The following is an 11,073-nucleotide window of genomic DNA, read 5'->3' on the forward strand; positions in this document are numbered from 1 at the left end:
TCTCTCTCTCTCTCTCTCTCTCTCTCTCTCTCTCTCTCTCTCTCTTTAATATCTCTAATCTCTCTGTCTGTCTCTGTCTTTCTTTCTCCTTTCTGCCTCAAGTCATTGAGGGAGGAAAAAATATCATTCTAGGTTGTGATGGAAGCTTCTTGGGATCTGGCTGAGCTCTCTTAATCTACATCTTTCTGGAAGAACCCAGAGTTCTGGCTAGGGGAGGGGAAACAGTAGGTGAGCAGATCCTAGGATTTCCCAGTCTCTGCTTCACTGGGGTTGTGCTGTGATCCTTCCCAATCATGTTCCTGCTTGACCTATAACAGGCCATTTCAGAGATGCCTCTTTAATAAGCCTGGAATGAAGGGAGAAATTATTAAATATTATTACATGTCCCACCAGGCATTGTACCAGGTGTAGGAGGAGAGGGGATACAAACACAAAAGGGAAATATTCTCTCCCCTCCAGGAGCATACTTACATTTTATCATCAAGCCAAAAAACTATAGGCATACACAAAATAGACAGAAGGTTGTTTTAGAGGGAGGGAAGGGCAGTGGTGTCTCCAGTTCAGACAAAACCTGCATGTTCTGCCTAGTTCCTGCATCTGGACACATCTGGGTGGCCCTCTCCCCTTCCCTCCTACCCCACAATATGGGCAGAGAGTTTCAAGGGGAGAGGGAACATTTCCAATGAGCACAGTACATCTCATTAGCTCCACATTTCACTTCCTCTGTCTGCCCTCTGCCTCCTTCTATCCTTTTGGCCACTGATGCAGAGATCATCCTTTTCCACCATGGTCACCCCACCATTCTGCCTCCACTTCTCCCTTTCCTGGCACCTGTTTCCTGCTTCCTGGCCTCTTCCCAGACTGAGGTCCCTCCCATCCCAACTCATAGCCCTGAGGCCACATTCCACCTCCTCACTGCACCCAGCCAAGAGAGGCAGAGGTAGTAATAGGAGAAACACAAGAGACAGAAGAGGCAGGGACAGGACAAACCAGAGAGACCAGGACAGGGACAGGACAAACCAGAAAAACAGGCAGCAGCTATAGGAACAGTAGGAAGAGAGATAAGACAAAAAGGTCCAGGTGAAAGAGAGACAGAGATGGAAGAGGCGGAAAGAGGTGGATAAGGAAGACAAGGACAAGGGAGACAGGAGAGACCAAAGTGGTCAGAGGCAGAAAAGATGAGGGAGACAGAGGAAGAAGAGGAACAGGAGAAGTGAGACAAGCAGGGGAGATGAGAGAGAGAAAGACAGTGAAAGAACAGGCAGGGACAAGAGAAACCACAGTGGCTCAGCTTTCTCTTCTGCAGAATGAGGGGCATAGAGCGAATGTTCTTTAAGGCCCCTTCTAGTCCTGATCATATATGGCTCAATATGGTAATCAGACCTTGGCTCCTGTAAAAAACAAAGGAATTCTCTCGCTGACATGGAGTGCTCCCAGAATCTGCTCTGAATGCTCTGGGGGTTACAAAGACTGATAGGAGCATGTCACTGAGGGCAGAGGGAGGGGCTGCAACTCAGTGTTGCTAGGAAGAACACTCCATATAAAGCCTTAATAAATGAAGGATCAGTACTCAAGCCTCTGGCTCACTCACGTCCCCCAAAGACTAGAGAAGTTGGACTTTCATTCTATTAGGGGGTATTTGATTTGATGGGAGGGAACATGGGTATAGGACAGGGGTGGGGATGGAGGGAAGCGTGCTAGAACTGATGACCAAGGGAGGCATTGTGGACACTCCCTCCATCAGGACAGCTCACAAGCCAGGCATGTCTGTCCTCTCTGTGGGATTCTTGCCCAAACCCACCCCAGAGAGCCCATCCTTTGTGCTAGGGCCCTTCCGCCCATCCTCTTGACATTCTGAGGATGCCAATGGAGCATGCAAGCTATCCATCCATTTTTCCTCCCTCTTACTATATGACTGGTCCATGTTAAAATCATCCATTTCTCTAATGGCATCCATCTCTGACCTGCATAATTTCTTGTCTGTGATGTTACAACCTGCATGTACTGTCATTCAACACATTGAACAAACATTTAAAAACAAATTCATGTTCTATGCAAGGCAGCATGCCAGGTCAGTGAGTATTAAAAAGATAACCCAAATGAACAAAGCCCTGCCTTCAAGGAGCTTGTGTTCTATTGGGGATATCCAATATGTGCTCAGATAAGTAAACAAGATAATTTGAGGAAAGAGAGAGATCATAAAGAATAGGGATCAGAAAAGGCTTCTAGTGGCAAGAGACATCTGAGTTGAGTCTTGAAGGGAGAAGCAGAGGTGAGGAAGGAGAGCATGCCAGACACTGGGAACAGTTTCTTCAAAGGCAACATCAATATGGTCCAGGAACATGGCGCCTACCAATTTGGCTGGAATGTAGAATGAATGAAGGGGAGTTAGATGCAATGAGATGGAAAGGTATGTGGGAGCCAGAATGTGGAGAGTATAAATTCCAGACTGAGGAATCTTTAGTTTATTCTAGAAATAATAGAGAGCCATTGAAGGCTTTTTAGTGGTGGAGTGGCATAATCGTCTCAGGAATACTAATTTGGCAGCTGTGTGAAGGTTGGATTGGAAGGAAGAGAGCCCAGATGTAGGGAAACCAATCAAGAGGCTTTAGTCCCAGAGAGGTGGTCATAAGAGTAGAGAAATATTGTAGCACCATAATTGCAGAGGCCATGAGCCTCTCCATTGCCCTTTGGGCAATCCTCAATTTTATTTTTTCCAGATTGTAGTTTTTCATGGAGAAAGGACCTACATGGACACATATCTCTAAAGTATTGAATTATCATTGTCATTGTCATGAGGTCTCTTTCCTGTTTCTCTGGTGTATTTTGAAAATGCCATCGGCAGTCAGGCGGCTTCCTGATGAGTGGTTGATTGAAGACCTGGCTGAGTCTGGCTGCAGGAACCAGAGTTCAGCCCATCTGACCACAACTCCTGCCCACTCTGGGACATTTTGGCATCTGCTCTCACCCAAATCATAGGCAGAGGCCAGTGCTCCAGGCCAGTGATGGAAGCAGCAAGGCCCTGACTGGGCAGGAAGTGAGCAGTGTCCCAGTGACAGCAGGATGTTTGCTAGGGCTGAGAGGGAGCACTGCTTGTTAAAAGGAGAGGCCCCTCTCCAAACCAACAAGGTGAACACCAGTCCTGAACCATCCTCCCCCTTCTCATTTCTGTCACTGATCCTGCCAGTACATTGTCAAAATACTTATCACAGAGGACGATGGACCTCGATCTCACCTCTCTTCCCTCTTTCTTTCCCATTGAGTCTAGGCAGTGAATGATAATTCCTTCCTGGGTGCTTTCTTTGGACAGCAATGATAATCCTAGTAGCACCTTTGAGATCTGAAAAACATTTTACCTGCATTACCTCATTGGAACCTTGGAATGAAGTAGGGCCTGTTGCTTTTATCTCTATTTCCTAGCTGAGGAAACTGAGGCTCAGAGAAGATAATTGGCCTCAACCAGGACCACATAGCCAGTATGTCAGAGGCAGGATTTTAACCCAAGTCCTCCTGATTTCAGGGGCATTTCTCTACCCACTAGAGTATACTAACTCGCTCTCTCTTCCAGTTTATCAGAGAAAATTATCTGTTCCTTGAAAGAATGGAAAAGGGATTCGATGTATAGAACTGATGATGGAAGGGACCTTAGAAGTCATCTGGGTCAAACTTTTAAATTCACAGGCGAAGAAATTATCTTGAAAAGTTAAGTGACTGATCCAAGGTCACATAGGCTTAATTCTTTCATGAATCCAGGATGTCAGCACTAAAATAGATCACAAGCATAAACCCTCCATTTAGTCATAGCTTTAGAGTTGAAAGGGACTTCCCAGATCTAGTACAATTTCTTCATTTTACAGATTAGAAATTTGAGAACCAGAGCATTTAAATGAACAGTCATCTGGTTATCATTTATTAAGACCTCACTATGTGTCAAGCATGGGCAGCTAGAATGGTGTAGCAAATAGAGCACTGGACCTAGCAGCTGGAGGACCTGAATTCAATCTGGCCTCAGACATATGCTAGGTGTGTGACCCTGAGAAAGTCACTTGATTCTGTTTGCCTCAGTTTCCTCATCTACAAAATGAGCTGGAAAAGGAAATGGCAAAGTTCTAGGTTGGGCTGCAATTGAGAGGCCTAGGTTGGGGAAACAAGGAAATGATAGCCTTCTCTGTACTGTGTCCTAATCAGATTACATCTGGAATATAGTGCTTAGTTCTGGGCATCATAGTTTAAGAAAAACATTGATAAGCTACAGGGCATTCATAGGACAACCTCAAGTCCATGATAAATGGGGATCAACTGAAGGAACTGGAAAGGTCTAATCTAAAGAGCAGGCTTGGGGCCATAACAGCTGTCATTCTCTGATTCTGCCAGTATTTATTAAGTATCTAGTGTGAGACACTTAGCTAGTCTAGAGATACAAAGGCAAAGACAAGGACAGAGCTCAGAGGACAGGGTAGACAACATGATGACAGAGAAGCCAAGGCAGAATACAGGGTGTCCCTAAAATTTTAGTGCAGCCACCAAAGCTTTTGGTATCTTAAACCCTCACTAAGACTTGGAACATTTTGCATATGCAAAGTAATTTTGAGGAGACATATCACTAACATCTGAGGAGAGTGGGAAAGGTCTCATGAAAGCACATGCTGTACCTAGAATGAAGCTATGGATTATAAGCAGGGGAGATAAGAAGAAAGTTCATTCCAGATATGAGGGGGTAAAGGTGTAGAGGTACGAGAGGAAAGGCCAAGTCTGAGAAAAGTAATTAGGTCAGTTTGGAACATAGAATATAAGAAGGGGAATGAAATGAGGTCATTCTAGAAAAGTAGGTTGGGGCCAGACTGTGAATGTCCTTAAATGCCAGACTTTAGAGTTTAGACACAAAGGACAAATAACACCAACATCAGAGACAATAGAGAGCCATTGGAACCTCTTTTTTTTAAAAAAGCAATTGGGGTTAAGTAACTTGCTCAAGGTTACATGGCCAGTTATTTCTGGGTGTGGTGCTGAGTACCTGAGCCCGGATTTGATCTTAGGTCATCCCGACTCTGGGGCCGGTGCTTTTACTCGCTGAGCCACCTGGCCGCCCCTATTGGAACCTCTTGAGCAAGTGAGTGATACAGTCAGAGCTGTGCTTTAGGAATATCAGTTTGACCATTTGGTGGAAGATATTTAAAGGGCTGTGAGGGAGAGAGATTAGATTTGTTCTTTCTTGGACCAAGGTGGGAGAGCCAGGAGCAATAGCTAGAAGTCGAAAGGAGGGAAATCGAGTCTTGAAATTAGGAATCTCTTCCTATAACTAGAGCTTTCACCAATGGAATGGGCTGCCTCAGAAGCAGGGAAAGAGGTAGAGGGAGTGGGGGGGGGGTGTTCTCCCTCACTGGATGATTCCAAGCAAAGACTGCATGACCTCCTGATAACTGTGTGGTCATGGATGTGCCTTCCAACTCTGAAATTTGATGATTCCCACCAGTTCTTCAAGGTATCATTCAAATGCCACCTCCTCCAAGAAGCCTTTTCTGATTCCTCATGACTGGGAAATAACCCTTCCTGGGACCTCAACTCCACAATGCATTTACAATAATAACTGTTTTCTGTTTTTTTTTTTTCTGTTTTTGTTTCCCTGCCCCCAGCTCCAAAAGAGATCCTTTTATCTGTTTTACCTAAATATCTCAACTTTATGTCTCCCCAGCGCCAAATAGAATGCTCTACAATCTTTTAATACGTTAGTTGAATGAATGACTAAATGAATGGAAGGGAGTGTAGGGGTGTGTGCATGTTTCTGAAAAAAGTTGTATAGATGAGGAGCTACTGTGTGTGGGAGGAGATGTGTGTCAGTGAGTGTGGATGGAGTAGTCTGCCCACACATACGGGTGGTTCTACACAGAGATTGAATAAGTCCAGAGACCCTTCTTCCACCCCTTGGCACATTGATCTGAGGTTAACCCCTTCCCTGGGTCTGAGATAATATTCTTCTGAGGGAAAGTACTAGGCAAAGAAGCTCCTGGGACCTTTCTCCTGAGCTACCTGGAGCCGCAGGCCCCTCCCCTTTTAATTTAGGTTAGTGGTCTGGGACCAGAAACCCAGCTGTGGGGCTCCCCTCTGTCACCCTTATTCCTTGGTTCAGGGTCCACCCTCCCCACTGCTCAATGCCTGAGCAGCTAACAAATGGGTAAGACAGTGCTCTGTTTCCAAGGGAACCCCCATGCCTATTACAGCCTCGTTGAAGGCCTCTTGAAAGGAAGGACAACTAGAGAGGGAGGGCAGGCAGCCATGGCCCTTCTGCCCTAACTGAAACAGTAGCCCAGAAATCGGAGCTTAGATCTCTCCCTAAGCCTCTCAGCCTCACTGTGTGACCTGGGACAAGTCACCTAACATCTCTGAGCTCTTGGTGACATCATAGGAAGGAGCTCAGGATCGGGCAGAGCTTGGCGTAGACATGCTCCCATCTTCTGACTTGGACCTTTATCTGCCTCCCCCCTCCCATCTTTGCCCATTTGCCTATCCTCCCACCCCTACCCCCAGAGCCTCTGTGAAAATTTAGGCTTCCCAACCCCTCCCCATTCCCCACCCCAATCAAGCCTGGCTTTGGCTGTGCTGTCTCCCTGGCAACAGAGTTGATTTTCTGGATCTTCAGGGAGCTAGGAGAGGGGAGGGGGGAAGTATAGATAAACATTTCTCTTCATAGCATCTGGAGCTGAGATGGAGCAAAGTGAATGTGGGAATGGAGGTGGGGAATGAGCTGGCCTGCCCTCCCTCCACCTGCCTGTATGGGCTGGGCAAGGGATGCAGTGTAAGAATGCGAGGCTGTGACCAAGTATACAGTGATTGTACCTCCAGAGGCATCGTAGTGTAGTGCAAAGAGCACTGGGCCATCAGCCAAGAGGGCTGGGTTCAAATCCTCCCTGGTATTCAGTAGCAGTGTAACTTTGGGTGAGTTTTGGCTTCCTCACTTATAAAGTGGGAACAGTGACAGATATTCTATTTTCCTGCCAAGGTAAGTGTTGGGGAAGTAAAATGTAAAGTTGAAATCAATGGGAATTCACTGGGGTCCAGTCATTTAGCTAAAGCTGCCTAGAAGAGGGGTAAGGCACATCTTTGGTTCTGTAAGGGTGGAAGAAGAGAGGGGAGAAGAAGAGGGTCAGAGTGGATCCAGTACTTTTTCCTCAAAGAGCATTAGAAACTTGAGGGGAGGAGGGTGGTCCTGCCCTGTGAGTCCTCAGAGAGGAGAGGATAACCAGGTCTAAATTCCTGGACACTGCCTCATTCCTGGGTCCAAGTTCTGAGGACAAAAACCACCCCTCCCCTTCCATTTCCCTTCTGAGTTTTCCAAAGCGAAAGGTAGGGATCAAAGCAAGTCTCCAGGACCTCTACTAAGTGACAGATATTATGCTATGTGCTTTACAAATCTGTAGGTGCTATTATTATCCCCATTTTACAGATGAGGAAACTAAGGCAAGCAGATTAAATTACTTGCCCAGGATCACACAGTTAATAAATATATGAAACTGGATTTGAATTCATGTCTTCTAGTCTCCAGGCCCAGTGCTCTCTCTGCTGAATGAAATACCATCCTGGCTATTCCTGGAGGAGGCTGAGGAGAAGATGGTCCTTTCATATTAATGCGTGGCCTCCTCTCAAAGTGCATGCCCTTCCTTCTCCAACCCAGAGTAATGACTGTGAAGTCAGAGGTTCAGGGACCCAAGGAATCTGTGGGAATAACTAGAGGAGGCAGCCTGGGCCAGGTCCATAAAGGAGCCAGGCAGCAGGCCAAGGAAACCAGGCCTTAAAAAGAATCAAAGCCATTTCCTTTCTCTTCCCCCTTCTGGCCAGTTCATTTACAGGTCAGCTCTGTGCTGGTCACTGCTGGGCAGAATCCACTGTCCTGCTCCCCACATCCTTCCCTTCCCTTTCTCCTCCCCAGCTTGGACCCCTGCCCACCTCTCTCTCTGTCTCTCTCTGTCTCTGTCTCTCTATTCTCTCTCTCTGTCTTTGTCTGTCTGTCTCTATCTCTCTGCCTGTCTCTCTCTTTGTCTCTCTATCTCTGTTTCTGTCTCTCTATTCTCTCTCTCTGTCTCTGTGTGTCTGTCTCTCTTTGTCTGTCTGTCCTTCTGTCTCTGTCTCTCTCTGTCTCTCTGTCTGTCTGTCTCTGTCTCTCTCTGTCTCTGTCTGTCTGTCTGTCCCTCTCTTCTCATTAACCAGGGTCAAACATAGCCTGAACTATTCAGGAGACACAGAATGGTACCTAGTCAGGGGGCCATCGGCTCTGGAATCAGAGGACCCAGTATTCAGATCCCAGTCTGACTACTTGTTCCCTCTGTGACCCTGGACAATCACTTAGCATCCTTGGCCTCAGTTTCCTCATCTGTGAAATGAGAAGGCTAAATTCATTCTCTCTAAACTACCTTTCAACTCCAAATCTATGAACCTCTGAGATGTCCCTTGGTCCTTGCAGCATCTGCTCATAGAATGGGATCCCTGAAGGCCACACACTCTACAGGGTAGATAGGAAACCACAGAGTTAAGAGGACCACAGAATCTCCAAGTTAGGAGGGAGTTCAGAGGCCAACCAATCCAATCCACCCTAGAAGCCAGCATCCTTTCTGTAATATTCCAGCCAACCTCTGCATAAAGTGATAGAATAAGAAAAGCTCTAGGTTCTGGGGTTAGAGGGCTTGTGTACAAATCTTGATTCTCATGCTTATTATATTTGACCTTAAGCAAGTTACTTAACATTTCAGTGCCTCAGTTTCCCTATATGTAAAATGGAGGGGTTGGTGTAAATTGTCTCTGAGGTCACTTGTAACTCTGAAGCTAGTCTCTATGAGCCTCTACTGATATGGAGCCTTCTGAAATAACCCATTTAGGTTTGGTCAATGATAATATAGATTATGAATAAGTCTGTGTATGAGAGGGATGGCACACATAAGCATGTATGAAGGTGTATGTAGGAATAGAGGTCACCCTAAACACTTCCCCTTTTCCTTGTTCATTCATTTCAAAGGCTAGGGGAGATAGGGTAAGGCTTGGGGGATGTGAGGAGGTCATTCTTTTCATCCCCCTACCTCCAAGCAACCTTGGTACTCTCCAACATAAATACTCCTTAAAAACAAGCAGCCAGCCAGTCTATCCTCCTCTACTCTCAACAATCTCTGGGTACAGTTGTTACCCATGCTGCTGTTTCACAGACATCTCTTCCAGACATTTCTTTGTGTGTGTGTGGCTACCTGAAATCCTTTGGGCTTAAAGTTCAGAGATTTTCCTCTAGAGGATTAGAGAAGCCATTGAGGGGCAGGGATGAAAAAGATCAACCAAGAGTGAAGGTGTGGCTTTTAGTTAAGGAACTCTAGAAATCTTGGGGCCCCTTGAAGAAAGGGGGCTTGCAGGGTGGGGAAGTAAGGGCTGGGCTCCCATAGTGAGATAGGATGGGAAGAGGTTACAAGGTGTTTTTTGGGACTGGAGGCATGAACTATTCTTTAGCTTCTTATCTCTTACCACAGGGCACATAGTAGGGCATCAGTGAATATTCTCCTTTGACATCTCACCCCCCTCCTTTAATGAGAAAAGGCAGCTAGGTGGCACAGTGGATAGAGTGTCAGGCCTGAAATCAGAAAAACTCATCTTCCTGAGTTCAAGTCTGGCCTCAGACCCTTACTAACTGTGGGAACCTGGGCAAGTCACTTAACCCTGTTTGCCTCAGTTTTCTCAACTGCAAAATGAACTGGAGAAAGAAATGGTAAACCACTCCAGGATCTTTGCTGAGAAATCCCCAAGTAGGGTCACAAAAAAGTCATACTTGTGGCTTAACAACACCTAATGATAACAGAGAAAATTCAAATGCAATCAGGAAAAACCTTTGAGACTGAGGCCCTCCCAGAAGATGCTCATGGCAAGATACCTTTGACCCTGGTGCAGAACCCACCTGCTTCTTTCTTTCTGAAGCTAGAGGTTGGGTATACCCATCCTTTCTGTTTTCTCCCATTTCTTCCCAGGCCTACAATATCTGGTAAGGACACAGGGATCAGACTGGGTGCCCCCACAATCACCCACCTCACTCCTACCTCAGATGCTTCCTGCTGGTGTGACCTTCAGCAAGTCACTTAACCTTCTGGACCTCAGTTTCCTCATCTGTAAAGTGAGGTTGTTGGATGAGGTGGCCTCTTCATTCCTCTACAGTCTGGGCCTGGGAAGGAACATTATTAGAGATCCCCTGGATGCCAAAGCCTTGACAAGCCCTCATCTTGTCCTTCCTGCCCACATACACAGGTCATCACTCTCTTAACCCACTCCATTGCTTTTCAGCACATGTTGAGACTCCCCGCAGGTGTTGTTGCTTGTAAGGCCCGGATTTTTACTGCCCTGGCGCATGGACTGAGGGCTCTGGATCCCTGTAACTTGGGTTCAAATCCTAGCTCCACCGTGGTGTGGGGAAGTCCCTTCTAGTTTGCTGGACCTCAGTTTCTTTCTCTTTAAAAAAGGTGGGGTTGGCCTAGAGACTTCAAGCTAGAAGGGAATTCAGAGAAGACCTAATAGAGCCCTTCATTTGACAGACAAGGAAACTGAGGCTCAGAAATGGTGAGTGTCACGGTCACACAGGCAGTCAGGAGCAGAGCCTGAATCTGAACCTGGAGAATCCTCTGCCTCCAAAGCCTTCCTTGCCCTTCCAGGGCTGCCTGTGAGCCTGCAGAACACAACAACAACAACAACGACAACAACGACAACCACAATGACAACAACAACAAAAACACGCTGCGACTGCTTGGGCACGGTCTTTGTTCTTCCCTTGGCCAATGCTTCTATTTCCGGAGAGCGTATTGTTACTCTGGCTCACGCTGCTTCTCAGGCGCACACACTGCTACTCACAAAGCAGGCATTGTTACCGCTCTGGACCATATAATGGTACTCTGGAAGCATAACATTGTTACTCTCCTCCTGTACATTGTTGTTGGCAATGCACACATGGTTACTTTGAAAGGATTCATTGTTGCACTTCTGGCAGCCGTTATTCCAAAGGGATACATTGTAGCTCTCTCTCTCTCTCTCTCTCTCTCTCTCTCTCTCTCTCTCTCTCTC

The sequence above is a fragment of the Petaurus breviceps genome, unplaced genomic scaffold (genome assembly GCF_028583685.1).
Source record: "Petaurus breviceps papuanus isolate PSGF00001 unplaced genomic scaffold, PetGlider_PUasm1.0 90825, whole genome shotgun sequence".
NCBI lineage: Eukaryota > Metazoa > Chordata > Mammalia > Diprotodontia > Petauridae > Petaurus > Petaurus breviceps.